Source organism: Neoarius graeffei, chromosome 3, assembly GCF_027579695.1.
Source record: "Neoarius graeffei isolate fNeoGra1 chromosome 3, fNeoGra1.pri, whole genome shotgun sequence".
Taxonomy (NCBI): domain Eukaryota; kingdom Metazoa; phylum Chordata; class Actinopteri; order Siluriformes; family Ariidae; genus Neoarius; species Neoarius graeffei.
This window is the reverse complement of record NC_083571.1, coordinates 27,338,445-27,358,758: the sequence shown is the minus strand read 5'-3', so window position 1 is coordinate 27,358,758 and position 20,314 is coordinate 27,338,445. Positions and strand designations below refer to the sequence as shown.

Genomic DNA, 20,314 nt, shown 5'->3' with positions numbered 1-20,314 from the left:
GCCAATCAAGAGGAAAAGCTGCTTTTACTGAGTGAAGGAGAGACAAGATGACACCTTGTTGTCGTTGGATAGTGCTGTTGAACGAAAAATAGGGGACAAGCACCCTGCTGTTCATTTCATGAGTCAGTTACAGGAAAAAGCTTATGACGGGCGCAAGAAGGTCTCTGATCCAGTGCGGAGGACAAATTTTCTCAGCGGAAACAGTTGGACGTGTGCGCCCACGGGCCCGACCGATTCTTTCTCGTTGACCTGGGACCCTGAATAGCTCAGTCGGTAGAGCATCAGACTTTTAATCTGAGGGTCCAGGGTTCAAGTCCCTGTTTGGGCGCTTATTTCGACAGGTTCATCTTCTAGCAGAAACCTGGTTGAAAATGCATTTGAAAACAACCAGAGGTCGGGAGCCTTCTGTGATCCAACTTTAAATCGTACTGCGATGCGGTACCATCCTTCTGAAGCTAGCACACCATTCCACAACCAGCCGCCTGATACGCGTGTTCTCTAAGCGGCGCCTCGAGGCATTTTCTTCAGCGAGCCGAATTGGTGAAAGAGCTCTTAGCGGAGCCATCTTGGCTTTTAGCATGAGCTTGAAAAAATAATATCCTGGATGGTTATCGTAGAGATTGGAGTGCATCTGAACGTCTCTGCATTAGACAGTGCAAAAAGCCCAACAACATTCTGTTGGTGCGTCACCTCGACGTGATTTCAAGAAACAGCCTTCTGATATGGAGTCAGACGCACTACCTTTGCGCCACGAGGTCTGAGCGGAGCTGGCGCAGACCGTACCACCAAGGCACAGAGTTGGCATCGCTCTGAAATCTGAACTCAAGCTTTGCCAGAGGACGAGCACAAGCTCAATACAAAAGCACAGCCTGACTGGACTCCCCTTCCCAATATAGTCAGCGATATTTCCAAGATCATACGGTATGGCAGTTCTCACCTCGGAGTGTGAGTGCAAAGTGTGGACAAGTGATGCTCAACTTAGGCGCGAGACACGCGACGTGACAAGACCGAGAGTCAGCTTTGTTTTGGCTCACATCAAACTTTTACATGTTCAATGAACAGCGACGTTTTTGAACGCGACAAAGACCAGGTGGCATGAGCAGGGGATTCGCTTAATCAGAGGGAGCTGTCGAAAATGAGCGTCCGAGGTTCTGACACGCTTTGGCCGCTAAAGAAACCTAAGAGCGTAGCCTGGGAAGCTCACTGAGGAGCGCATCAGTGTTTTAATCTGATGGTCCAATGGCCAGTTCACTCCTTGTCAGAGGAATAGGCTTGTTTTTTAGTCGTTTGGTCTCCTTGTCCCGAAAAGACAAGCAGGTGATGCGTGTCAAACCAGTCCAATACCAGGAGAAGAAAGGCATTCCTGGAACCAAGGCAAGACCTCTATGAAGAAGAGTCGTGCTGGTAGCATTGTGCAAGTGAGCCGCTGGTCAAGATCCTTCAGGTTGTAAAAGAAAACACATGTCCCGTGCTCACCTTAGAGCCTGCACTGCTCAGTAGATAGGTACAAGGTTCAGCTTTCTTTGAGTGAACTGTACGGTTTGACAGGTTAAACAAGCACTTTTTTGACATTATTTGTGCCAGCCGACAGCCAATCAAGAGGAAAAGCTGCTGAGGGATGCTTTTACTGAGTGAAGTAGAGAAAAGATGACACCTTGTTGTCGTTGGATAGTGCTGTTGAACGAAAAATAGGGGACAAGCACCCTGCTGTTCATTTCATGAGTCAGTTACAGGAAAAAGCTTATGACGGGCGCAAGAAGGTCTCTGATCCAGTGCGGAGGACAAATTTTCTCAGCGGAAACAGTTGGACGTGTGCGCCCACGGGCCCGACCGATTCTTTCTCGTTGACCTGGGACCCTGAATAGCTCAGTCGGTAGAGCATCAGACTTTTAATCTGAGGGTCCAGGGTTCAAGTCCCTGTTCGGGCGCTTATTTCGACAGGTTCATCTTCTCGCAGAAACCTGGTTGAAAATGCATTTGAAAACAACCAGAGGTCGGGAGCCTTCTGTGATCCAACTTTAAATCGTACTGCGATGCGGTACCATCCTTCTGAAGCTAGCACACAATTCCACAACCAGCCGCCTGATACGCGTGTTCTCTAAGCAGCGCCTCGAGGCATTTTCTTCAGCCAGCCGAATTGGTGAAAGAGCTCTTAGCGGAGCCATCTTGGCTTTTAGCATGAGCTTGAAAAAATAATATCCTGGATGGTTATCGTAGAGATTGGAGTGCATCTGAACGTCTCTGCATTAGACAGTGCAAAAAGCCCAACAACATTCTGTTGGTGCGTCACCTCGACGTGATTTCAAGAAACAGCCTTCTGATATGGAGTCAGACGCGCTACCTTTGCGCCACGAGGTCTGAGCGGAGCTGGCGCAGACCGTACCACCAAGGCACAGAGTTGGCATCGCTCTGAAATCTGAACTCAAGCTTTGCCAGAGGACGAGCACAAGCTCAATACAAAAGCACAGCCTGACTGGACTCCCCTTCCCAATATAGTCAGCGATATTTCCAAGATCATACGGTATGGCAGTTCTCACCTCGGAGTGTGAGTGCAAAGTGTGGACAAGTGATGCTCAACTTAGGCGCGAGACACGCGACGTGACAAGACCGAGAGTCAGCTTTGTTTTGGCTCACATCAAACTTTTACATGTTCAATGAACAGCGACGTTTTTGAACGCGACAAAGACCAGGTGGCATGAGCAGGGGGTTCGCTTAATCAGAGGGAGCTGTCGAAAATGAGCGTCCGAGGTTCTGACACGCTTTGGCCGCTAAAGAAACCTAAGAGCGTAGCCTGGGAAGCTCACTGAGGGGCGCATCAGTGTTTTAATCTTATGGTCCAATGGCCAGTTCACTCCTTGTCAGAGGAATAGGCTTGTTTTTTAGTCGTTTGGTCTCCTTGTCCCAAAAAGAGAAGCAGGTGATGCGTGTCAAACCAGTCCAATACCAGGAGAAGAAAGGCATTCCTGGAACCAAGGCAAGACCTCTATGAAGAAGAGTCGTGCTGGTAGCATTGTGCAAGTGAGCCGCTGGTCAAGATCCTTCAGGTTGTAAAAGAAAACACATGTCCCGTGCTCACCTTAGAGCCTGCACTGCTCAGTAGATAGGTACAAGGTTCAGCGTTCTTTGAGTGAACTGTACGGTTTGACAGGTTAAACAAGCACTTTTTTGACATTATTTGTGCCAGCCGACAGCCAATCAAGAGGAAAAGCTGCTGAGGGATGCTTTTACTGAGTGAAGTAGAGAAAAGATGACACCTTGTTGTCGTTGGATAGTGCTGTTGAACGAAAAATAGGGGACAAGCACCCTGCTGTTCATTTCATGAGTCAGTTACAGGAAAAAGCTTATGACGGGCGCAAGAAGGTCTCTGATCCAGTGCGGAGGACAAATTTTCTCAGCGGAAACAGTTGGACGTGTGCGCCCACGGGCCCGACCGATTCTTTCCCGAAGGTTGACCCGGGAGCCCGAATAGCTCAGTCGGTAGAGCATCAGACTTTTAATCTGAGGGTCCAGGGTTCAAGTCCCTGTTCGGGTGCTTATTTCGACAGGTTCATCTTCTCGCAGAAACCTGGTTGAAAATGCATTTGAAAACAACCAGAGGTCGGGAGCCTTCTGTGATCCAACTTTAAATCGTACTGCGATGCGGTACCATCCTTCTGAAGCTAGCACACCATTCCACAACCAGCCGCCTGATACGCGTGTTCTCTAAGCGGCGCCTCGAGGCATTTTCTTCAGCGAGCCGAATTGGTGAAAGAGCTCTTAGCGGAGCCATCTTGGCTTTTAGCATGAGCTTGAAAAAATAATATCCTGGATGGTTATCGTAGAGATTGGAGTGCATCTGAACGTCTCTGCATTAGACAGTGCAAAAAGCCCAACAACATTCTGTTGGTGCGTCACCTCGACGTGATTTCAAGAAACAGCCTTCTGATATGGAGTCAGACGCGCTACCTTTGCGCCACGAGGTCTGAGCGGAGCTGGCGCAGACCGTACCACCAAGGCACAGAGTTGGCATCGCTCTGAAATCTGAACTCAAGCTTTGCCAGAGGACGAGCACAAGCTCAATACAAAAGCACAGCCTGACTGGACTCCCCTTCCCAATATAGTCAGCGATATTTCCAAGATCATACGGTATGGCAGTTCTCACCTCGGAGTGTGAGTGCAAAGTGTGGACAAGTGATGCTCAACTTAGGCGCGAGACACGTGACGTGACAAGACCGAGAGTCAGCTTTGTTTTGGCTCACATCAAACTTTTACATGTTCAATGAACAGCGACGTTTTTGAACGCGACAAAGACCAGGTGGCATGAGCAGGGGGTTCGCTTAATCAGAGGGAGCTGTCGAAAATGAGCGTCCGAGGTTCTGACACGCTTTGGCCGCTAAAGAAACCTAAGAGCGTAGCCTGGGAAGCTCACTGAGGGGCGCATCAGTGTTTTAATCTTATGGTCCAATGGCCAGTTCACTCCTTGTCAGAGGAATAGGCTTGTTTTTTAGTCGTTTGGTCTCCTTGTCCCAAAAAGACAAGCAGGTGATGCGTGTCAAACCAGTCCAATACCAGGAGAAGAAAGGCATTCCTGGAACCAAGGCAAGACCTCTATGAAGAAGAGTCGTGCTGGTAGCATTGTGCAAGTGAGCCGCTGGTCAAGATCCTTCAGGTTGTAAAAGAAAACACATGTCCCGTGCTCACCTTAGAGCCTGCACTGCTCAGTAGATAGGTACAAGGTTCAGCGTTCTTTGAGTGAACTGTACGGTTTGACAGGTTAAACAAGCACTTTTTTGACATTATTTGTGCCAGCTGACAGCCAATCAAGAGGAAAAGCTGCTGAGGGATGCTTTTACTGAGTGAAGTAGAGACAAGATGACACCTTGTTGTCGTTGGATAGTGCTGTTGAACGAAAAATAGGGGACAAGCACCCTGCTGTTCATTTCATGAGTCAGTTACAGGAAAAAGCTTATGACGGGCGCAAGAAGGTCTCTGATCCAGTGCGGAGGACAAATTTTCTCAGCGGAAACAGTTGGACGTGTGCGCCCACGGGCCCGACCGATTCTTTCCCGAAGGCTGACCTGGGAGCCTGAATAGCTCAGTCGGTAGAGCATCAGACTTTTAATCTGAGGGTCCAGGGTTCAAGTCCCTGTTCGGGTGCTTATTTCGACAGGTTCATCTTCTCGCAGAAACCTGGTTGAAAATGCATTTGAAAACAACCAGAGGTCGGGAGCCTTCTGTGATCCAACTTTAAATCGTACTGCGATGCGGTACCATCCTTCTGAAGCTAGCACACCATTCCACAACCAGCCGCCTGATACGCGTGTTCTCTAAGCGGCGCCTCGAGGCATTTTCTTCAGCCAGCCGAATTGGTGAAAGAGCTCTTAGCGGAGCCATCTTGGCTTTTAGCATGAGCTTGAAAAAATAATATCCTGGATGGTTATCGTAGAGATTGGAGTGCATCTGAACGTCTCTGCATTAGACAGTGCAAAAAGCCCAACAACATTCTGTTGGTGCGTCACCTCGACGTGATTTCAAGAAACAGCCTTCTGATATGGAGTCAGACGCGCTACCTTTGCGCCACGAGGTCTGAGCGGAGCTGGCGCAGACCGTACCACCAAGGCACAGAGTTGGCATCGCTCTGAAATCTGAACTCAAGCTTTGCCAGAGGACGAGCACAAGCTCAATACAAAAGCACAGCCTGACTGGACTCCCCTTCCCAATATAGTCAGCGATATTTCCAAGATCATACGGTATGGCAGTTCTCACCTCGGAGTGTGAGTGCAAAGTGTGGACAAGTGATGCTCAACTTAGGCGCGAGACACGCGACGTGACAAGACCGAGAGTCAGCTTTGTTTTGGCTCACATCATACTTTTACATGTTCAATGAACAGCGACGTTTTTGAACGCGACAAAGACCAGGTGGCATGAGCAGGGGATTCGCTTAATCAGAGGGAGCTGTCGAAAATGAGCGTCCGAGGTTCTGACACGCTTTGGCCGCTAAAGAAACCTAAGAGCGTAGCCTGGGAAGCTCACTGAGGAGCGCATCAGTGTTTTAATCTGATGGTCCAATGGCCAGTTCACTCCTTGTCAGAGGAATAGGCTTGTTTTTTAGTCGTTTGGTCTCCTTGTCCCAAAAAGACAAGCAGGTGATGCGTGTCAAACCAGTCCAATACCAGGAGAAGAAAGGCATTCCTGGAACCAAGGCAAGACCTCTATGAAGAAGAGTCGTGCTGGTAGCATTGTGCAAGTGAGCCGCTGGTCAAGATCCTTCAGGTTGTAAAAGAAAACACATGTCCCGTGCTCACCTTAGAGCCTGCACTGCTCAGTAGATAGGTACAAGGTTCAGCGTTCTTTGAGTGAACTGTACGGTTTGACAGGTTAAACAAGCACTTTTTTGACATTATTTGTGCCAGCCGACAGCCAATCAAGAGGAAAAGCTGCTGAGGGATGCTTTTACTGAGTGAAGTAGAGACAAGATGACACCTTGTTGTCGTTGGATAGTGCTGTTGAACGAAAAATAGGGGACAAGCACCCTGCTGTTCATTTCATGAGTCAGTTACAGGAAAAAGCTTATGACGGGCGCAAGAAGGTCTCTGATCCAGTGCGGAGGACAAATTAAATCAGCGGAAACAGTTGGACGTGTGCGCCCACGGGCCCGACCGATTCTTTCCCGAAGGCTGACCCGGGAGCCCGAATAGCTCAGTCGGTAGAGCATCAGACTTTTAATCTGAGGGTCCAGGGTTCAAGTCCCTGTTCGGGCGCTTATTTCGACAGGTTCATCTTCTCGCAGAAACCTGGTTGAAAATGCATTTGAAAACAACCAGAGGTCGGGAGCCTTCTGTGATCCAACTTTAAATCGTACTGCGATGCGGTACCATCCTTCTGAAGCTAGCACACCATTCGCCTGATACGCGTGTTCTCTAAGCGGCGCCTCGAGGCATTTTCTTCAGCGAGCCGAATTGGTGAAAGAGCTCTTAGCGGAGCCATCTTGGCTTTTAGCATGAGCTTGAAAAAATAATATCCTGGATGGTTATCGTAGAGATTGGAGTGCATCTGAACGTCTCTGCATTAGACAGTGCAAAAAGCCCAACAACATTCTGTTGGTGCGTCACCTCGACGTGATTTCAAGAAACAGCCTTCTGATATGGAGTCAGACGCGCTACCTTTGCGCCACGAGGTCTGAGCGGAGCTGGCGCAGACCGTACCACCAAGGCACAGAGTTGGCATCGCTCTGAAATCTGAACTCAAGCTTTGCCAGAGGACGAGCACAAGCTCAATACAAAAGCACAGCCTGACTGGACTCCCCTTCCCAATATAGTCAGCGATATTTCCAAGATCATACAGTATGGCAGTTCTCACCTCGGAGTGTGAGTGCAAAGTGTGGACAAGTGATGCTCAACTTAGGCGCGAGACACGCGACGTGACAAGACCGAGAGTCAGCTTTGTTTTGGCTCACATCAAACTTTTACATGTTCAATGAACAGCGACGTTTTTGAACGCGACAAAGACCAGGTGGCATGAGCAGGGGGTTCGCTTAATCAGAGGGAGCTGTCGAAAATGAGCGTCCGAGGTTCTGACACGCTTTGGCCACTAAAGAAACCTAAGAGCGTAGCCTGGGAAGCTCACTGAGGGGCGCATCAGTGTTTTAATCTTATGGTCCAATGGCCAGTTCACTCCTTGTCAGAGGAATAGGCTTGTTTTTTAGTCGTTTGGTCTCCTTGTCCCAAAAAGACAAGCAGGTGATGCGTGTCAAACCAGTCCAATACCAGGAGAAGAAAGGCATTCCTGGAACCAAGGCAAGACCTCTATGAAGAAGAGTCGTGCTGGTAGCATTGTGCAAGTGAGCCGCTGGTCAAGATCCTTCAGGTTGTAAAAGAAAACACATGTCCCGTGCTCACCTTAGAGCCTGCACTGCTCAGTAGATAGGTACAAGGTTCAGCGTTCTTTGAGTGAACTGTACGGTTTGACAGGTTAAACAAGCACTTTTTTGACATTATTTGTGCCAGCTGACAGCCAATCAAGAGGAAAAGCTGCTGAGGGATGCTTTTACTGAGTGAAGTAGAGACAAGATGACACCTTGTTGTCGTTGGATAGTGCTGTTGAACGAAAAATAGGGGACAAGCACCCTGCTGTTCATTTCATGAGTCAGTTACAGGAAAAAGCTTATGACGGGCGCAAGAAGGTCTCTGATCCAGTGCGGAGGACAAATTTTCTCAGCGGAAACAGTTGGACGTGTGCGCCCACGGGCCCGACCGATTCTTTCCCGAAGGCTGACCCGGGAGCCTGAATAGCTCAGTCGGTAGAGCATCAGACTTTTAATCTGAGGGTCCAGGGTTCAAGTCCCTGTTCGGGTGCTTATTTCGACAGGTTCATCTTCTCGCAGAAACCTGGTTGAAAATGCATTTGAAAACAACCAGAGGTCGGGAGCCTTCTGTGATCCAACTTTAAATCGTACTGCGATGCGGTACCATCCTTCTGAAGCTAGCACACCATTCCACAACCAGCTGCCTGATACGCGTGTTCTCTAAGCGGCGCCTCGAGGCATTTTCTTCAGCCAGCCGAATTGGTGAAAGAGCTCTTAGCGGAGCCATCTTGGCTTTTAGCATGAGCTTGAAAAAATAATATCCTGGATGGTTATCGTAGAGATTGGAGTGCATCTGAACGTCTCTGCATTAGACAGTGCAAAAAGCCCAACAACATTCTGTTGGTGCGTCACCTCGACGTGATTTCAAGAAACAGCCTTCTGATATGGAGTCAGACGCGCTACCTTTGCGCCACGAGGTCTGAGCGGAGCTGGCGCAGACCGTACCACCAAGGCACAGAGTTGGCATCGCTCTGAAATCTGAACTCAAGCTTTGCCAGAGGACGAGCACAAGCTCAATACAAAAGCACAGCCTGACTGGACTCCCCTTCCCAATATAGTCAGCGATATTTCCAAGATCATACGGTATGGCAGTTCTCACCTCGGAGTGTGAGTGCAAAGTGTGGACAAGTGATGCTCAACTTAGGCGCGAGACACGCGACGTGACAAGACCGAGAGTCAGCTTCGTTTTGGCTCACATCATACTTTTACATGTTCAATGAACAGCGACGTTTTTGAACGCGACAACGACCAGGTGGCATGAGCAGGGGATTCGCTTAATCAGAGGGAGCTGTCGAAAATGAGCGTCCGAGGTTCTGACACGCTTTGGCCGCTAAAGAAACCTAAGAGCGTAGCCTGGGAAGCTCACTGAGGAGCGCATCAGTGTTTTAATCTGATGGTCCAATGGCCAGTTCACTCCTTGTCAGAGGAATAGGCTTGTTTTTTAGTCGTTTGGTCTCCTTGTCCCAAAAAGACAAGCAGGTGATGCGTGTCAAACCAGTCCAATACCAGGAGAAGAAAGGCATTCCTGGAACCAAGGCAAGACCTCTATGAAGAAGAGTCGTGCTGGTAGCATTGTGCAAGTGAGCCGCTGGTCAAGATCCTTCAGGTTGTAAAAGAAAACACATGTCCCGTGCTCACCTTAGAGCCTGCACTGCTCAGTAGATAGGTACAAGGTTCAGCGTTCTTTGAGTGAACTGTACGGTTTGACAGGTTAAACAAGCACTTTTTTGACATTATTTGTGCCAGCCGACAGCCAATCAAGAGGAAAAGCTGCTGAGGGATGCTTTTACTGAGTGAAGTAGAGACAAGATGACACCTTGTTGTCGTTGGATAGTGCTGTTGAACGAAAAATAGGGGACAAGCACCCTGCTGTTCATTTCATGAGTCAGTTACAGGAAAAAGCTTATGACGGGCGCAAGAAGGTCTCTGATCCAGTGCGGAGGACAAATTTTCTCAGCGGAAACAGTTGGACGTGTGCGCCCACGGGCCCGACCGATTCTTTCCCGAAGGCTGACCCGGGAGCCCGAATAGCTCAGTCGGTAGAGCATCAGACTTTTGATCTGAGGGTCCAGGGTTCAAGTCCCTGTTCGGGCGCTTATTTCGACAGGTTCATCTTCTCGCAGAAACCTGGTTGAAAATGCATTTGAAAACAACCAGAGGTCGGGAGCCTTCTGTGATCCAACTTTAAATCGTACTGCGATGCGGTACCATCCTTCTGAAGCTAGCACACCATTCCACAACCAGCCGCCTGATACGCGTGTTCTCTAAGCGGCGCCTCGAGGCATTTTCTTCAGCCAGCCGAATTGGTGAAAGAGCTCTTAGCGGAGCCATCTTGGCTTTTAGCATGAGCTTGAAAAAATAATATCCTGGATGGTTATCGTAGAGATTGGAGTGCATCTGAACGTCTCTGCATTAGACAGTGCAAAAAGCCCAACAACATTCTGTTGGTGCGTCACCTCGACGTGATTTCAAGAAACAGCCTTCTGATATGGAGTCAGACGCGCTACCTTTGCGCCACGAGGTCTGAGCGGAGCTGGCGCAGACCGTACCACCAAGGCACAGAGTTGGCATCGCTCTGAAATCTGAACTCAAGCTTTGCCAGAGGACGAGCACAAGCTCAATACAAAAGCACAGCCTGACTGGACTCCCCTTCCCAATATAGTCAGCGATATTTCCAAGATCATACGGTATGGCAGTTCTCACCTCGGAGTGTGAGTGCAAAGTGTGGACAAGTGATGCTCAACTTAGGCGCGAGACACGCGACGTGACAAGACCGAGAGTCAGCTTTGTTTTGGCTCACATCATACTTTTACATGTTCAATGAACAGCGACGTTTTTGAACGCGACAAAGACCAGGTGGCATGAGCAGGGGATTCGCTTAATCAGAGGGAGCTGTCGAAAATGAGCGTCCGAGGTTCTGACACGCTTTGGCCGCTAAAGAAACCTAAGAGCGTAGCCTGGGAAGCTCACTGAGGGGCGCATCAGTGTTTTAATCTGATGGTCCAATGGCCAGTTCACTCCTTGTCAGAGGAATAGGCTTGTTTTTTAGTCGTTTGGTCTCCTTGTCCCGAAAAGACAAGCAGGTGATGCGTGTCAAACCAGTCCAATACCAGGAGAAGAAAGGCATTCCTGGAACCAAGGCAAGACCTCTATGAAGAAGAGTCGTGCTGGTAGCATTGTGCAAGTGAGCCGCTGGTCAAGATCCTTCAGGTTGTAAAAGAAAATACATGTCCCGTGCTCACCTTAGAGCCTGCACTGCTCAGTAGATAGGTACAAGGTTCAGCTTTCTTTGAGAGAACTGTACGGTTTGACAGGTTAAACAAGCACTTTTTTGACATTATTTGTGCCAGCCGACGGCCAATCAAGAGGAAAAGCTGCTGAGGGATGCTTTTACTGAGTGAAGTAGAGACAAGATGACACCTTGTTGTCGTTGGATAGTGCTGTTGAACGAAAAATAGGGGACAAGCACCCTGCTGTTCATTTCATGAGTCAGTTACAGGAAAAAGCTTATGACGGGCGCAAGAAGGTCTCTGATCCAGTGCGGAGGACAAATTTTCTCAGCGGAAACAGTTGGACGTGTGCGCCCACGGGCCTGACCGATTCTTTCTCGTTGACCTGGGACCCTGAATAGCTCAGTCGGTAGAGCATCAGACTTTTAATCTGAGGGTCCAGGGTTCAAGTCCCTGTTCGGGCGCTTATTTCGACAGGTTCATCTTCTCGCAGAAACCTGGTTGAAAATGCATTTGAAAACAACCAGAGGTCGGGAGCCTTCTGTGATCCAACTTTAAATCGTACTGCGATGCGGTACCATCCTTCTGAAGCTAGCACACCATTCCACAACCAGCCGCCTGATACGCGTGTTCTCTAAGCGGCGCCTCGAGGCATTTTCTTCAGCGAGCCGAATTGGTGAAAGAGCTCTTAGCGGAGCCATCTTGGCTTTTAGCATGAGCTTGAAAAAATAATATCCTGGATGGTTATCGTAGAGATTGGAGTGCATCTGAACGTCTCTGCATTAGACAGTGCAAAAAGCCCAACAACATTCTGTTGGTGCGTCACCTCGACGTGATTTCAAGAAACAGCCTTCTGATATGGAGTCAGACGCGCTACCTTTGCGCCACGAGGTCTGAGCGGAGCTGGCGCAGACCGTACCACCAAGGCACAGAGTTGGCATCGCTCTGAAATCTGAACTCAAGCTTTGCCAGAGGACGAGCACAAGCTCAATACAAAAGCACAGCCTGACTGGACTCCCCTTCCCAATATAGTCAGCGATATTTCCAAGATCATACGGTATGGCAGTTCTCACCTCGGAGTGTGAGTGCAAAGTGTGGACAAGTGATGCTCAACTTAGGCGCGAGACACGCGACGTGACAAGACCGAGAGTCAGCTTTGTTTTGGCTCACATCAAACTTTTACATGTTCAATGAACAGCGACGTTTTTGAACGCGACAAAGACCAGGTGGCATGAGCAGGGGGTTCGCTTAATCAGAGGGAGCTGTCGAAAATGAGCGTCCGAGGTTCTGACACGCTTTGGCCGCTAAAGAAACCTAAGAGCGTAGCCTGGGAAGCTCACTGAGGGGCGCATCAGTGTTTTAATCTGATGGTCCAATGGCCAGTTCACTCCTTGTCAGAGGAATAGGCTTGTTTTTTAGTCGTTTGGTCTCCTTGTCCCAAAAAGACAAGCAGGTGATGCGTGTCAAACCAGTCCAATACCAGGAGAAGAAAGGCATTCCTGGAACCAAGGCAAGACCTCTATGAAGAAGAGTCGTGCTGGTAGCATTGTGCAAGTGAGCCGCTGGTCAAGATCCTTCAGGTTGTAAAAGAAAACACATGTCCCGTGCTCACCTTAGAGCCTGCACTGCTCAGTAGATAGGTACAAGGTTCAGCGTTCTTTGAGTGAACTGTACGGTTTGACAGGTTAAACAAGCACTTTTTTGACATTATTTGTGCCAGCCGACAGCCAATCAAGAGGAAAAGCTGCTGAGGGATGCTTTTACTGAGTGAAGTAGAGACAAGATGACACCTTGTTGTCGTTGGATAGTGCTGTTGAACGAAAAATAGGGGACAAGCACCCTGCTGTTCATTTCATGAGTCAGTTACAGGAAAAAGCTTATGACGGGCGCAAGAAGGTCTCTGATCCAGTGCGGAGGACAAATTTTCTCAGCGGAAACAGTTGGACGTGTGCGCCCACGGGCCCGACCGATTCTTTCCCGAAGGCTGACCCGGGAGCCCGAATAGCTCAGTCGGTAGAGCATCAGACTTTTAATCTGAGGGTCCAGGGTTCAAGTCCCTGTTCGGGTGCTTATTTCGACAGGTTCATCTTCTCGCAGAAACCTGGTTGAAAATGCATTTGAAAACAACCAGAGGTCGGGAGCCTTCTGTGATCCAACTTTAAATCGTACTGCGATGCGGTACCATCCTTCTGAAGCTAGCACACCATTCCACAACCAGCCGCCTGATACGCGTGTTCTCTAAGCGGCGCCTCGAGGCATTTTCTTCAGCCAGCCGAATTGGTGAAAGAGCTCTTAGCGGAGCCATCTTGGCTTTTAGCATGAGCTTGAAAAAATAATATCCTGGATGGTTATCGTAGAGATTGGAGTGCATCTGAACGTCTCTGCATTAGACAGTGCAAAAAGCCCAACAACATTCTGTTGGTGCGTCACCTCGACGTGATTTCAAGAAACAGCCTTCTGATATGGAGTCAGACGCGCTACCTTTGCGCCACGAGGTCTGAGCGGAGCTGGCGCAGACCGTACCACCAAGGCACAGAGTTGGCATCGCTCTGAAATCTGAACTCAAGCTTTGCCAGAGGACGAGCACAAGCTCAATACAAAAGCACAGCCTGACTGGACTCCCCTTCCCAATATAGTCAGCGATATTTCCAAGATCATACGGTATGACAGTTCTCACCTCGGAGTGTGAGTGCAAAGTGTGGACAAGTGATGCTCAACTTAGGCGCGAGACACGCGACGTGACAAGACCGAGAGTCAGCTTTGTTTTGGCTCACATCATACTTTTACATGTTCAATGAACAGCGACGTTTTTGAACGCGACAAAGACCAGGTGGCATGAGCAGGGGATTCGCTTAATCAGAGGGAGCTGTCGAAAATGAGCGTCCGAGGTTCTGACACGCTTTGGCCGCTAAAGAAACCTAAGAGCGTAGCCTGGGAAGCTCACTGAGGAGCGCATCAGTGTTTTAATCTGATGGTCCAATGGCCAGTTCACTCCTTGTCAGAGGAATAGGCTTGTTTTTTAGTCGTTTGGTCTCCTTGTCCCAAAAAGACAAGCAGGTGATGCGTGTCAAACCAGTCCAATACCAGGAGAAGAAAGGCATTCCTGGAACCAAGGCAAGACCTCTATGAAGAAGAGTCGTGCTGGTAGCATTGTGCAAGTGAGCCGCTGGTCAAGATCCTTCAGGTTGTAAAAGAAAACACATGTCCCGTGCTCACCTTAGAGCCTGCACTGCTCAGTAGATAGGTACAAGGTTCAGCGTTCTTTGAGTGAACTGTACGGTTTGACAGGTTAAACAAGCACTTTTTTGACATTATTTGTGCCAGCCGACAGCCAATCAAGAGGAAAAGCTGCTGAGGGATGCTTTTACTGAGTGAAGTAGAGACAAGATGACACCTTGTTGTCGTTGGATAGTGCTGTTGAACGAAAAATAGGGGACAAGCACCCTGCTGTTCATTTCATGAGTCAGTTACAGGAAAAAGCTTATGACGGGCGCAAGAAGGTCTCTGATCCAGTGCGGAGGACAAATTTTCTCAGCGGAAACAGTTGGACGTGTGCGCCCACGGGCCCGACCGATTCTTTCCCGAAGGTTGACCTGGGAGCCCGAATAGCTCAGTCGGTAGAGCATCAGACTTTTAATCTGAGGGTCCAGGGTTCAAGTCCCTGTTCGGGCGCTTATTTCGACAGGTTCATCTTCTCGCAGAAACCTGGTTGAAAATGCATTTGAAAACAACCAGAGGTCGGGAGCCTTCTGTGATCCAACTTTAAATCGTACTGCGATGCGGTACCATCCTTCTGAAGCTAGCACACCATTCCACAACCAGCCGCCTGATACGCGTGTTCTCTAAGCGGCGCCTCGAGGCATTTTCTTCAGCCAGCCGAATTGGTGAAAGAGCTCTTAGCGGAGCCATCTTGGCTTTTAGCATGAGCTTGAAAAAATAATATCCTGGATGGTTATCGTAGAGATTGGAGTGCATCTGAACGTCTCTGCATTAGACAGTGCAAAAAGCCCAACAACATTCTGTTGGTGCGTCACCTCGACGTGATTTCAAGAAACAGCCTTCTGATATGGAGTCAGACGCGCTACCTTTGCGCCACGAGGTCTGAGCGGAGCTGGCGCAGACCGTACCACCAAGGCACAGAGTTGGCATCGCTCTGAAATCTGAACTCAAGCTTTGCCAGAGGACGAGCACAAGCTCAATACAAAAGCACAGCCTGACTGGACTCCCCTTCCCAATATAGTCAGCGATATTTCCAAGATCATACGGTATGACAGTTCTCACCTCGGAGTGTGAGTGCAAAGTGTGGACAAGTGATGCTCAACTTAGGCGCGAGACACGCGACGTGACAAGACCGAGAGTCAGCTTTGTTTTGGCTCACATCATACTTTTACATGTTCAATGAACAGCGACGTTTTTGAACGCGACAAAGACCAGGTGGCATGAGCAGGGGATTCGCTTAATCAGAGGGAGCTGTCGAAAATGAGCGTCCGAGGTTCTGACACGCTTTGGCCGCTAAAGAAACCTAAGAGCGTAGCCTGGGAAGCTCACTGAGGAGCGCATCAGTGTTTTAATCTGATGGTCCAATGGCCAGTTCACTCCTTGTCAGAGGAATAGGCTTGTTTTTTAGTCGTTTGGTCTCCTTGTCCCAAAAAGACAAGCAGGTGATGCGTGTCAAACCAGTCCAATACCAGGAGAAGAAAGGCATTCCTGGAACCAAGGCAAGACCTCTATGAAGAAGAGTCGTGCTGGTAGCATTGTGCAAGTGAGCCGCTGGTCAAGATCCTTCAGGTTGTAAAAGAAAACACATGTCCCGTGCTCACCTTAGAGCCTGCACTGCTCAGTAGATAGGTACAAGGTTCAGCGTTCTTTGAGTGAACTGTACGGTTTGACAGGTTAAACAAGCACTTTTTTGACATTATTTGTGCCAGCCGACAGCCAATCAAGAGGAAAAGCTGCTGAGGGATGCTTTTACTGAGTGAAGTAGAGACAAGATGACACCTTGTTGTCGTTGGATAGTGCTGTTGAACGAAAAATAGGGGACAAGCACCCTGCTGTTCATTTCATGAGTCAGTTACAGGAAAAAGCTTATGACGGGCGCAAGAAGGTCTCTGATCCAGTGCGGAGGACAAATTTTCTCAGCGGAAACAGTTGGACGTGTGCGCCCACGGGCCCGACCGATTCTTTCCCGAAGGCTGACCCGGGAGCCCGAATAGCTCAGTCGGTAGAGCATCAGACTTTTAATCTGAGGGTCCAGGGTTCAAGTCCCTGTTCGGGCGCTTATTTCGACAGGTTCATCTTCTCGCAGAAACCTGGTTGAAAATGCATTTGAAAACAACCAGAGGTCGGGAGCCTTCTGTGATCCAACTTTAAATCGTACTGCGATGCGGTACCATCCTTCTGAAGCTAGCACACCATTCCACAACCAGCCGCCTGATACGCTTGTTCTCTAAGCGGCGCCTCGAGGCATTTTCTTCAGCCAGCCGAATTGGTGAAAGAGCTCTTAGCGGAGCCATCTTGGCTTTTAGCATGAGCTTGAAAAAATAATATCCTGGATGGTTATCGTAGAGATTGGAGTGCATCTGAACGTCTCTGCATTAGACAGTGCAAAAAGCCCAACAACATTCTGTTGGTGCGTCACCTCGACGTGATTTCAAGAAACAGCCTTCTGATATGGAGTCAGACGCGCTACCTTTGCGCCACGAGGTCTGAGCGGAGCTGGCGCAGACCGTACCACCAAGGCACAGAGTTGGCATCGCTCTGAAATCTGAACTCAAGCTTTGCCAGAGGACGAGCACAAGCTCAATACAAAAGCACAGCCTGACTGGACTCCCCTTCCCAATATAGTCAGCGATATTTCCAAGATCATACGGTATGGCAGTTCTCACCTCGGAGTGTGAGTGCAAAGTGTGGACAAGTGATGCTCAACTTAGGCGCGAGACACGCGACGTGACAAGACCGAGAGTCAGCTTTGTTTTGGCTCACATCATACTTTTACATGTTCAATGAACAGCGACGTTTTTGAACGCGACAAAGACCAGGTGGCATGAGCAGGGGATTCGCTTAATCAGAGGGAGCTGTCGAAAATGAGCGTCCGAGGTTCTGACACGCTTTGGCCGCTAAAGAAACCTAAGAGCGTAGCCTGGGAAGCTCACTGAGGGGCGCATCAGTGTTTTAATCTGATGGTCCAATGGCCAGTTCACTCCTTGTCAGAGGAATAGGCTTGTTTTTTAGTCGTTTGGTCTCCTTGTCCCGAAAAGACAAGCAGGTGATGCGTGTCAAACCAGTCCAATACCAGGAGAAGAAAGGCATTCCTGGAACCAAGGCAAGACCTCTATGAAGAAGAGTCGTGCTGGTAGCATTGTGCAAGTGAGCCGCTGGTCAAGATCCTTCAGGTTGTAAAAGAAAATACATGTCCCGTGCTCACCTTAGAGCCTGCACTGCTCAGTAGATAGGTACAAGGTTCAGCTTTCTTTGAGTGAACTGTACGGTTTGACAGGTTAAACAAGCACTTTTTTGACATTATTTGTGCCAGCCGACGGCCAATCAAGAGGAAAAGCTGCTGAGGGATGCTTTTACTGAGTGAAGTAGAGACAAGATGACACCTTGTTGTCGTTGGATAGTGCTGTTGAACGAAAAATAGGGGACAAGCACCCTGCTGTTCATTTCATGAGTCAGTTACAGGAAAAAGCTTATGACGGGCGCAAGAAGGTCTCTGATCCAGTGCGGAGGACAAATTTTCTCAGCGGAAACAGTTGGACGTGTGCGCCCACGGGCCCGACCGATTCTTTCTCGTTGACCTGGGACCCTGAATAGCTCAGTCGGTAGAGCATCAGACTTTTAATCTGAGGGTCCAGGGTTCAAGTCCCTGTTCGGGCGCTTATTTCGACAGGTTCATCTTCTCGCAGAAACCTGGTTGAAAATGCATTTGAAAACAACCAGAGGTCGGGAGCCTTCTGTGATCCAACTTTAAATCGTACTGCGATGCGGTACCATCCTTCTGAAGCTAGCACACCATTCCACAACCAGCCGCCTGATACGCGTGTTCTCTAAGCGGCGCCTCGAGGCATTTTCTTCAGCCAGCCGAATTGGTGAAAGAGCTCTTAGCGGAGCCATCTTGGCTTTTAGCATGAGCTTGAAAAAATAATATCCTGGATGGTTATCGTAGAGATTGGAGTGCATCTGAACGTCTCTGCATTAGACAGTGCAAAAAGCCCAACAACATTCTGTTGGTGCGTCACCTCGACGTGATTTCAAGAAACAGCCTTCTGATATGGAGTCAGACGCGCTACCTTTGCGCCACGAGGTCTGAGCGGAGCTGGCGCAGACCGTACCACCAAGGCACAGAGTTGGCATCGCTCTGAAATCTGAACTCAAGCTTTGCCAGAGGACGAGCACAAGCTCAATACAAAAGCACAGCCTGACTGGACTCCCCTTCCCAATATAGTCAGCGATATTTCCAAGATCATACGGTATGGCAGTTCTCACCTCGGAGTGTGAGTGCAAAGTGTGGACAAGTGATGCTCAACTTAGGCGCGAGACACGCGACGTGACAAGACCGAGAGTCAGCTTTGTTTTGGCTCACATCATACTTTTACATGTTCAATGAACAGCGACGTTTTTGAACGCGACAAAGACCAGGTGGCATGAGCAGGGGATTCGCTTAATCAGAGGGAGCTGTCGAAAATGAGCGTCCGAGGTTCTGACACGCTTTGGCCGCTAAAGAAACCTAAGAGCGTAGCCTGGGAAGCTCACTGAGGGGCGCATCAGTGTTTTAATCTGATGGTCCAATGGCCAGTTCACTCCTTGTCAGAGGAATAGGCTTGTTTTTTAGTCGTTTGGTCTCCTTGTCCCGAAAAGACAAGCAGGTGATGCGTGTCAAACCAGTCCAATACCAGGAGAAGAAAGGCATTCCTGGAACCAAGGCAAGACCTCTATGAAGAAGAGTCGTGCTGGTAGCATTGTGCAAGTGAGCCGCTGGTCAAGATCCTTCAGGTTGTAAAAGAAAATACATGTCCCGTGCTCACCTTAGAGCCTGCACTGCTCAGTAGATAGGTACAAGGTTCAGCTTTCTTTGAGTGAACTGTACGGTTTGACAGGTTAAACAAGCACTTTTTTGACATTATTTGTGCCAGCCGACGGCCAATCAAGAGGAAAAGCTGCTGAGGGATGCTTTTACTGAGTGAAGTAGAGACAAGATGACACCTTGTTGTCGTTGGATAGTGCTGTTGAACGAAAAATAGGGGACAAGCACCCTGCTGTTCATTTCATGAGTCAGTTACAGGAAAAAGCTTATGACGGGCGCAAGAAGGTCTCTGATCCAGTGCGGAGGACAAATTTTCTCAGCGGAAACAGTTGGACGTGTGCGCCCACGGGCCCGACCGATTCTTTCTCGTTGACCTGGGACCCTGAATAGCTCAGTCGGTAGAGCATCAGACTTTTAATCTGAGGGTCCAGGGTTCAAGTCCCTGTTCGGGCGCTTATTTCGACAGGTTCATCTTCTCGCAGAAACCTGGTTGAAAATGCATTTGAAAACAACCAGAGGTCGGGAGCCTTCTGTGATCCAACTTTAAATCGTACTGCGATGCGGTACCATCCTTCTGAAGCTAGCACACCATTCCACAACCAGCCGCCTGATACGCGTGTTCTCTAAGCGGCGCCTCGAGGCATTTTCTTCAGCCAGCCGAATTGGTGAAAGAGCTCTTAGCGGAGCCATCTTGGCTTTTAGCATGAGCTTGAAAAAATAATATCCTGGATGGTTATCGTAGAGATTGGAGTGCATCTGAACGTCTCTGCATTAGACAGTGCAAAAAGCCCAACAACATTCTGTTGGTGCGTCACCTCGACGTGATTTCAAGAAACAGCCTTCTGATATGGAGTCAGACGCGCTACCTTTGCGCCACGAGGTCTGAGCGGAGCTGGCGCAGACCGTACCACCAAGGCACAGAGTTGGCATCGCTCTGAAATCTGAACTCAAGCTTTGCCAGAGGACGAGCACAAGCTCAATACAAAAGCACAGCCTGACTGGACTCCCCTTCCCAATATAGTCAGCGATATTTCCAAGATCATACGGTATGGCAGTTCTCACCTCGGAGTGTGAGTGCAAAGTGTGGACAAGTGATGCTCAACTTAGGCGCGAGACACGCGACGTGACAAGACCGAGAGTCAGCTTTGTTTTGGCTCACATCAAACTTTTACATGTTCAATGAACAGTGACGTTTTTGAACGCGACAAAGACCAGGTG

The 20,314-nt window shown here is 49.1% G+C and overlaps 13 non-coding genes across 13 annotated transcripts; all 13 read left to right on the top strand.

Annotated features, from left to right (window-relative positions):
• The first annotated feature begins 255 nt into the window (after positions 1 to 255).
• Positions 256 to 328, top strand: trnak-uuu (transfer RNA lysine (anticodon UUU)). Its single transcript has one exon. It is a non-coding gene; the product is annotated as a tRNA-Lys (tRNA).
• A 1,527-nt stretch (positions 329 to 1,855) lies between these two features.
• trnak-uuu (transfer RNA lysine (anticodon UUU)) lies at positions 1,856 to 1,928 on the top strand. Its single transcript has one exon. It is a non-coding gene; the product is annotated as a tRNA-Lys (tRNA).
• A 1,531-nt stretch (positions 1,929 to 3,459) lies between these two features.
• Positions 3,460 to 3,532, top strand: trnak-uuu (transfer RNA lysine (anticodon UUU)). Its single transcript has one exon. It is a non-coding gene; the product is annotated as a tRNA-Lys (tRNA).
• A 1,531-nt stretch (positions 3,533 to 5,063) lies between these two features.
• On the top strand, positions 5,064 to 5,136 carry trnak-uuu (transfer RNA lysine (anticodon UUU)). Its single transcript has one exon. It is a non-coding gene; the product is annotated as a tRNA-Lys (tRNA).
• A 1,531-nt stretch (positions 5,137 to 6,667) lies between these two features.
• On the top strand, positions 6,668 to 6,740 carry trnak-uuu (transfer RNA lysine (anticodon UUU)). The gene has a single exon. It is a non-coding gene; the product is annotated as a tRNA-Lys (tRNA).
• Positions 6,741 to 8,260: 1,520 nt separating this feature from the next.
• trnak-uuu (transfer RNA lysine (anticodon UUU)) lies at positions 8,261 to 8,333 on the top strand. The gene has a single exon. It is a non-coding gene; the product is annotated as a tRNA-Lys (tRNA).
• A 1,531-nt stretch (positions 8,334 to 9,864) lies between these two features.
• Positions 9,865 to 9,937, top strand: trnak-uuu (transfer RNA lysine (anticodon UUU)). Its single transcript has one exon. It is a non-coding gene; the product is annotated as a tRNA-Lys (tRNA).
• A 1,527-nt stretch (positions 9,938 to 11,464) lies between these two features.
• Positions 11,465 to 11,537, top strand: trnak-uuu (transfer RNA lysine (anticodon UUU)). Its single transcript has one exon. It is a non-coding gene; the product is annotated as a tRNA-Lys (tRNA).
• A 1,531-nt stretch (positions 11,538 to 13,068) lies between these two features.
• trnak-uuu (transfer RNA lysine (anticodon UUU)) lies at positions 13,069 to 13,141 on the top strand. The gene has a single exon. It is a non-coding gene; the product is annotated as a tRNA-Lys (tRNA).
• A 1,531-nt stretch (positions 13,142 to 14,672) lies between these two features.
• trnak-uuu (transfer RNA lysine (anticodon UUU)) lies at positions 14,673 to 14,745 on the top strand. The gene has a single exon. It is a non-coding gene; the product is annotated as a tRNA-Lys (tRNA).
• Positions 14,746 to 16,276: 1,531 nt separating this feature from the next.
• On the top strand, positions 16,277 to 16,349 carry trnak-uuu (transfer RNA lysine (anticodon UUU)). Its single transcript has one exon. It is a non-coding gene; the product is annotated as a tRNA-Lys (tRNA).
• Positions 16,350 to 17,876: 1,527 nt separating this feature from the next.
• On the top strand, positions 17,877 to 17,949 carry trnak-uuu (transfer RNA lysine (anticodon UUU)). Its single transcript has one exon. It is a non-coding gene; the product is annotated as a tRNA-Lys (tRNA).
• Positions 17,950 to 19,476: 1,527 nt separating this feature from the next.
• trnak-uuu (transfer RNA lysine (anticodon UUU)) lies at positions 19,477 to 19,549 on the top strand. Its single transcript has one exon. It is a non-coding gene; the product is annotated as a tRNA-Lys (tRNA).
• The last annotated feature ends 765 nt before the right edge of the window (positions 19,550 to 20,314 follow it).